The sequence below is a fragment of the Ammodytes marinus genome (assembly GCF_949987685.1).
Source record: "Ammodytes marinus genome assembly, chromosome: 20".
NCBI classification, from domain to species: domain Eukaryota; kingdom Metazoa; phylum Chordata; class Actinopteri; order Uranoscopiformes; family Ammodytidae; genus Ammodytes; species Ammodytes marinus.
In genome coordinates, this window is record NC_137224.1 from 15,979,350 (window position 1) to 15,987,754 (window position 8,405).

Genomic DNA, 8,405 nt, shown 5'->3' on the forward strand with positions numbered 1-8,405 from the left:
GAACACAGAATTGTTTCTCACGCTTTGAGCAAACTGCGCTGTGTAATTTTGTTTGTACATGAACAGATGCATATACAGCAGCACATACAGAACATGTGCATTCATCCTTCATGTGTTTACATTCTTGCTGAGGCAGAGTGATGGTAGAGGGAGAGGAGGGGGGGGGGGGTGAGAATGGCAGCTCTCAGCCGGAAAAACAAATAGGCCGAGGGGCTGCAGAGACGCTGAGGAACATCCTGTCCACTGGCCTGCCTGGGTCAACACCAGAAACACAGCTCCAGGCACCGCATCGCTCCGTAGCCAAATAACAGCATCACAACCACATCAAGGTGAATGGAGAACGACCCCCAGGGCCAAGGCTGGCCATGGATTTAGCTGTGTTCAAGGAAACGGCTGTATATAGAAGAAAAGGCTTCAAAGTGGCATGATCTACACTCCAGGTTACTTATAGGCTTTGCAGCTGAATGTTTTCCTTTTAATCTTCTTTTCCAGTTTTCCAGCGTTTTTGTTAATGCCAAATACAAGTGTTTACACAAATATTTGATCTTAAAGTAGGGTCAACGATTCTGGAGAACACTTATTGCCAAAACCACCGTTTGTACTCTCCTCACAATCTGCGTCCTGTCCGTTCTGTATGAGCGCTGGAAAAAATATCTGTTGTTAATACACAGACTAAGCTCTGTAAACGGGGCATGTAAACAAACGGGTACACAAGGCAAACGTGAGTACCGAAAATCATTATTTATCTATATGAATGGTAAATGGACTTGTACTTATATAGGGTGGTTCTAGTCAGACTTGACCACTCAAATCGCTTTACACTTCTGTCGCAACTTTATGGTGTGAATTCACACTGTGAGCAAGTGGAGGCAAATGATGCAAATGATACTCATAGTGATACCTCTGACAGGGTTGCATGCAGGGGCGTAGCACCAAATTCTGGGCCCCTATACAAAAAGTCCTGATGGGCCCCCTGAAAGGCGGTCTTACAATACACATGGCTCTCTGAGCCAGACAACTCCACAATATTTAATTTGATTAATGACCAAATCATTACTTTTACCGGTGTTTCCCCCATAATATGTCTTAGTCAAGGTGGTCACTGGGCAGGGTCACATGAGGCGCGGCGAAAATTTTGGGGGTATTTTGCTCAAAGATGCCAATGCGCACTATAGAAATAAACAACTGTTTATTTGAATACAGTTGTGCAATTTTGTTTGCTATGTGCAGGTAAAATTTTACAGACAGTACAAAACACAATTAAAGAAAACTTCTACTGTTTTGGTGCAATACTATGCAGACACACTAAATACAAATAATAGACCATACACTTGTGTATGCACATCAAGTGTAAATTCAACTTTTTAAAGTTCCTTTATGGATGGGGGGCTGTGATTATTGTGGACAATAGGCCCACTGTGATGCGATAGCCTATAATTCATTAATGGTTATTATTAGCCTACTTGCTTGATTTATTTTTAAATACAGGTCGTTTTGGAACATGTCTTTCCCAATTTAAAACATAAAAATAAAGCAGCATTGAAAATTCAGAAAATAAATGTTGTTGGCCTACACTAGCATGCTGTTCTACAAATAACTCAATAGTTGAAATGATAAATACAATGTGTTTTCCCCTTAAAATGTCTAAATGCATTTCAAAGACAGTAACAGTCAGTGCGTTTACATGCAGACTCATAATCGGGTAACTAAACGAATAAGACGAACAGGACTTTTAAACTGCATGTAAACACCTTTATCCGATCTACTTCGGACAAGAGAAGTCGGATGAGAACACCTAGCATAGTGGAGACAGCCATTTATCCGATTTCCGAAAGGCCATGTATACTCAGACAAGTGACATGGTCCGTTCGAGTGTCTATAGTCTTAATCCAATCTAGTTGTGCCATGTAGCTGCACTGAGTGTGGCACTTCTTTAAACTTACTGAAACTTGCAGGGGCCATCACTCTCATGTATTCATCAGACTTTTCTTTGCGCTGTCTGAGCGGATAGATAGGTTGAGTTGCCACAGTGATGTGGAGTATTAAACTGTTCTAGCTTTGCCAGCACTTATTTCTGTACAGCTAAATATCCCCATAGAAACATCGCTGCGTTTATTTTCGCCACCAGTTCAATTCAATGTCGGCTTGCTCCTGCTTACTCTCCCGCATACATGCCTTAAGGTGTGAACACACCAAACGCGTTAGCCGCGTACAGGCGCGTATACAATCGGCTATTTTTCCATAGGGAACCATTGGTTTACGCACGTACATGGCGCGTATATGCGTCACTCGCGCTAAAGCAGTGGTTCTCAACCTTTTTTGAGCAAACGCCCCCCTAACCTTGCCGAGATACTCTAGCGCCCCCCCCCCCAAAAAAAAAAACACAAACACAAACACACACAATTAAGAATATGTTTTGGCTACATCCTCTATCAACAATAAAACATATTTTCTGTGCTGTTTTGGTTTCTTATAATAATTATTTAAAAAAATTCACAATATGAGCCTGTTCTTTATAGGCAGATTTAACCCACTGTCAGGTGGCTGGTTGCATAAAAAGAAAAAAACACTATCAGCATTGGTTGTAATCTATTTTTTCTTTTTAATCAATAGAAACATTGAACGTAGGTAACAACATGTGTCATTTTATAATGGAAGAAAACAGGTGCACATCACGTGAACAGCATGCACATTGTATTAATTATGAGGTGAATAACCGTTAACTGTTCAACCAATCACGAAACAGAACGTGCACAAGGCCTAATTAGGCCTATTTAAGTTGGGGATGTAAAATGCAACGGTCATTTTGTGAAGACGCTCAGAGCAGCTGGATAATAAATTAGTGAGAGCCCTGCGGTTGGTGGCCCGCTGCCAGCGCCTTGACGTTGGGACACTGAGACGTCAATTTCAATCGAAGAGCACCAGAGCTGACCAGGTTGAGACGGTTGCAATATTTTGACTGCATGTGCAGTGCTTGGCTGAATCCCTGCTCAACGAGATAGGACGTGGGGAAAGCGAGGAGGAGAAGGTGGACTCTCTCCCACAACAGAGGGAAACGCTGTCCGTGTGCTTTCCACAATGCTTGCCAACCATTCATCGGTGACGGGATAAATCCATAACTAATGTAATTGGCATTGTACTGCCGGCACTTTTTCTTGCTATCCGCCATGTTTGTTTATGTTATGTTATTAAAGTTGAATATGTTACAATGAATTGTGTACGTTTTCATTGGTTGTTGAACTGTTATCCCGCGAACTAGCGCTCATGACGTAGCTGTGCTTTGCTGCTGTCATAGGGCTGCTGTACAGGGCTTCAGTGAGCCTCTCGCGGTGCACAGCGTTTAGTATATCGTCCCTCTCCAACATATGAGGGTTGTGTCTTTAACATGGTTCTGCTTGTGTGTTAGTTAACTCCATGCTTTGGCTGATTACTCTGTGTTTTCTCCACCTCAGAGACAATAGTTAAAGCTACTACGAGTAAGTCGGCACGTTGGCGACACCTTTGAACAAAAGCGGTAGTATTATTACGACGCCAGCTGTCGTGAAGCTGTTTGCTTGCTCGTGCAGGGCTGCAAGATTCAAATAATCAGGAAGCAATATGGTGCGTGTCCGTGTGTGGACTCTTTTCGGCTCGGTGAGAGTGGTGGTGACACAGCATCTACTAATGCCAGTAAGTGCTAAACACACCTGATTGCAATGAGTTGATGCATTGTCACCTCTCACGGAGCTGAACGAGTCTTTAGTAGGCTACCGCTCATTCATTTAGGAGTAAACACTGCAGTCTAGGTTCACTCCGTGAAATTGTGTAGGCCTATACGTTGCTTGGCAACGCCCTCCCACCCGCCTATCACTCTCCCTTTTTTGCTTTTCTTCATTGCATTTTCTTTTTTTGCTTTGATGGTTCAGCCCCGTTATCAATTATGACGACAAATAACTGTCTCAAACAAGGCTCCCGCTCCCCTTCTAGGGTGACCAGATCGCATTTCCATTACTTTTCACACGTCCCGCAAATTGAGACGTTGTCCCGCATTGTTATTGAAAGTGAGCCCCCCTTTTTAAATGCGTGTTTTATAATCTGGTAGCCTATATATCCGATAGCTGTGTGGAGACAGCAGTCTGTGAGTGTGCGTCTCTCCGTTTGTCTCTGTGTGTGTGTATCGCACTGTCGGGGGGCTGCTGGGCTCATTGGGCTCTGTGAAGGTGCTGCCTGCTTCAGCATTTCCTTTCTGTTACTTCAAAATAAAAGCCAACTCACGTTTGTCAAGTGAAATGCTTATGTGAAGCCAGTGAAATGCTTTTAATGTGAAGCCGCAGCCTTAACTCTATTTGTTTAACAGTAGCTAACTTAACTGCTGCGCGCTGATCTAAAGATAGTGTTTTTTAATATAGAAAGCCGTGTCTCTGGCATTACCGGTGGTGACACGAGTTTATTTTGCTAAAGAAAACGGCACTTTGTCCCGCACAAACGTAGTCTTTGTCCCACATCTGGTGAATTGGGATCTGGTCTCCCTATCCCCTTCCCTCACCTGGAGCCATAGGCTTCTCAAATCGCGTTCCTGCGCCACACTGAAATCTGCGACCAATGCGGATATGTGACCATAGAGCATGCACGCGTGAACCGAAAATCGGACTGGGTGTACGACCAGATCAAATGCAGTAATAAAAACTATATAAAAACGTCTTTCTTTGCACTGATGGACTTGTTTGCTGTTAAAGGTAATTTATGATTATGAGAGGAAACATGAGGCTGTTTAAAAGATATTTAAAAGTTACTCGTTGCCGCTTTAATTTAAGTTTGAATCTCGCTGCGCTAGCATTAGCATTAGCAATATCAGTAAACGTCATTATACTAGTCTGTGATTGGCTGATTCCTCTGCCGCTAAGGCTTTGATTGGCTGGTTGTTCTGACTCAAAGACCTCTGATTGGCTGTCTGCAGAGCCTTCTCTTTTCTAAGGCTGTGACAGTCAGCAGACCGCAGAACATTGGAGAGAATAGTTAAAAAGAGGTCGAGGGGTTAGAAACATGAAAAGTTAAAATAGGCTGTTTATTTCAGGTAACCTATTTTTGCAGTCAAAAGATTTATAAGATTTTTAAGAAAGTTTAAAATATATTTATTAAAAAAAAAAAAAAAAAAAGCTCTCGTGTCCCAGCCTGGTCCCAGCGCCCCCCTAGGTTGTACGAACGCCCCCCGTTGAGAAACCCTGCGCTAAAGCAACATTTTAGCCACGTTAGCTGCGTATGAGCCGCGTATATAAGCACCTACGCGCCGAGTTCAAAAAATTTAACTTTTTACGCTCCTACGCATGACGATTAGCCGCGTTGGCCAATCAGCGTTGGGCTTGACCCGACGTCACATACATTGGCACGGTCGGAGAACAGTGTACTGTACACAGAGGCTGATGAGAGACACCGAGGAGGAAAATGTATTGCAGGCAGCTGAGCCGGTGCTGTATGACAGCAGCTCGGGAATAGAAGACGTGGGGAGAGTAAACCAGGAGAATGGACTTCCTGGTTAATTCAGTGAATATGTGCGGCTGTGCTTTAGCCGATAAAACAAGTTAGCGCCGTATAGCATTAGTTAACTCACCCGGTTGTGTGCAGGCGGCTAGCGCCTCATATTATGAACCCAAGCATGACGGCTATGTCCGTGGGACTTTCACAACAAGTACAGCGAAGCACCGGTGTTGATCTACGCCAGCCACGGTCCCCTGTCACTGCCAGGTAGGGTAATGTTGGCTACTTGCCTTTATGTTGTGCCGCCGTGCACCGATGCTGCTGTAACTGTGTTTGTTATGTAGCTGCCGTCATATGCAATGCTGTTTTAATGCTAGGCTATTTGTGCTGTTCAGTTTGTCTTTTGGCACAGTTGTTGGCCGTGTTGTTGTCGTTTTTGTGCGGACATGCACGCTGTTGTGTCGGGTCGGGTCTGATCGCAGGTTAATTAGGGGAAATACAATATCGGGAGGGAGACTACGCGCGTAGAACCATTTTTGACACAAAATGATCAAGCAACATTTTAGCTGCGTTACGCGCGTAAATCTTACGCGGGTAACGCATGCAGTGTGTTCGTACCTTTAGTCATGCGCAGGCCCCTGATCTCCTTGCAAGGGTCAGGGGCCTATCACGAGCCAGTCAATTATTTCTTTTTTTGGAATGGCATTGTTCAGGGCCTCCGAAGATCGGGGCCCCACACTTGTTAAAAAGTCCGTTGGCCCTGGTTGCATGTACAAAAGGTCCAAGGAGTCCAATGAGACTGCTAACTCTGTCTTATACAGTTCAACTTGCAAATCCATTTATCTATCGCACTTTCTAAACCTCTGAAACTGAGCTTTTCGCATGCATTAACAATTTGCACAGTTTACTGATGATTTAATAATAAATCCTTCCTCCTTACTTGGAGCTACAATGCCCTAAACGTAAATTATATATATCCTATATAAATAGGTATTTTCGTAAATTTTTTATCCATAATCGATATTTTATTGTCATTAGCTTTTGATGCTTATGGCCATATTTTTTTATGAGTAATTATAGTCCCATCACTATTTTTAACATTAATGTGACATCACTGCAGAACAAATATTCTCATAGCCCAGGCTGTTCTGAAATAAATTATGTTTATGTTTAACTGTGTTTTACAGGGTTGATGTTATACAAGCTTTGTTAGACAATAAATCCAGGCGAGCCAAAACTGGACAAAAATGGCTTAGGGCTCATAAACAGTGCCTTGTGGCAGACTGGATTTATGTGCTCGGTCTGGCTGCTTTCTTCTTGCCCTCCATCCACTTACATTTTGACCTTGCTCTTTCCATCCCTCTTTTTCTACTTCCTGAGTATGATGGTTATGGTTTCAGTTACTACAACTAACATTTGCTATACTTTACTGGTCGTGTAAAAGCAAGCAAGACTTTAGCAAAATCTGAAAGAGTGTGTTGCATTGCTTGTGAATTCAGCATTTTAAATTATAGGGGTGAAAATGTATACATTTATTTTTAAAAGTGACATAGTCTGCTTTGATGCAACACTGCACTACTGTTATTTTCCTTTTAAATTTTTTTTACACAATTAATTTTGTGTTTGTATTATTTTAACATGTCCAATAAATTGACAATTGCATAAGTTGCAGCCTAAAGCATTGCATGGAGGTCTTCCATAGCAGGAACACCACAGGAAACATACAATTGCACTTGCAATGTAATTGCTTTGTCACTTTGCTCACGTTTTGGGCATAGAATAGAAATTAGAAACACACACTTGCGATACACACACACACACACACACACACACACACACACACACACACACACACACACACACACACACACAGATACGCTGGAATGAGCTGATGTAGATGAAAGGCCAAGCAAACAGAGAAACATCCTTGAGCCTAGGTAGTCATGACACCACATTTCCTGGTTCCGACTCATGAGCGACACAGTGTAAGTCAATATAAAGCATGCTGAGAATATTGTAGGAGGAAAACAAGGGGGCGATCTAAATATAGGCTTTAGACCGCCGATCGGTTGGTACATTTCCGACTGATACAAAGCCTCTGTCAGGTTTCAGTATCATGCAGTGGTTGTTGGGGTGTAATAGTAATGTTTTTTTCCATCAATGCTACTTTTCTTTCAAACTGATGGAGGGCATTTTTCCGAGACTGACTATAGCTGGAGGCGCTTTTTTTTTTTTTTTTTTTTGCAGCCGCGCTCCCTGTGGCGGGACGTAACAGCGGCCATTGAGGAGGTTAACAGGGCTGTGACACAGGACTCAACCCGGTAATTCCCTTTCAACAGCTCTATTCTGTCCCTGGAGCAAAATAAGAGATCCTTCTAATGCTGTACATTACCTACACACACACACACACACACACACACACACACACACACGCCACACCACACACTCTACAGCTTCTGTCTTCTGATGGATATTCGAGCAGTTCGTTTTTCTAATTTAGTAGCCTATGACTTTTCGAAAATGCATTATAATTACACAAATTCCGATTCATTTTATTAACACAGATTAATTTTTTTATTAACACTCCTGCGTGTGTGTTTTGAGATGAGGAGGCCGCGCTGGAGATGGAGGGAGAGATTAGCTCTGGTAAAAGGAAAACAGAACGTGAGTGGGAGGGGGACGGGGGCTTGGGGGATTTTGTCAGCCCCCAGAACCCTTAATGATTTATCATCCATTTACTCTCTCCCCAAACACACACTGAGCACCACAGTCTAAACAGAGGGCCGAGCCTCTTAAATAACCTCACATGGTCACATATTACTAGTACTTTTCCACCATAACTTTTGATCGGCACATTGTCTCGAATGAATAAATGAATCAAGCAGGGACAATTAAAAACCATTAGTGATAATTTACTAGCGGCGGCAATGATTGTAATCAAACCTGTTTAT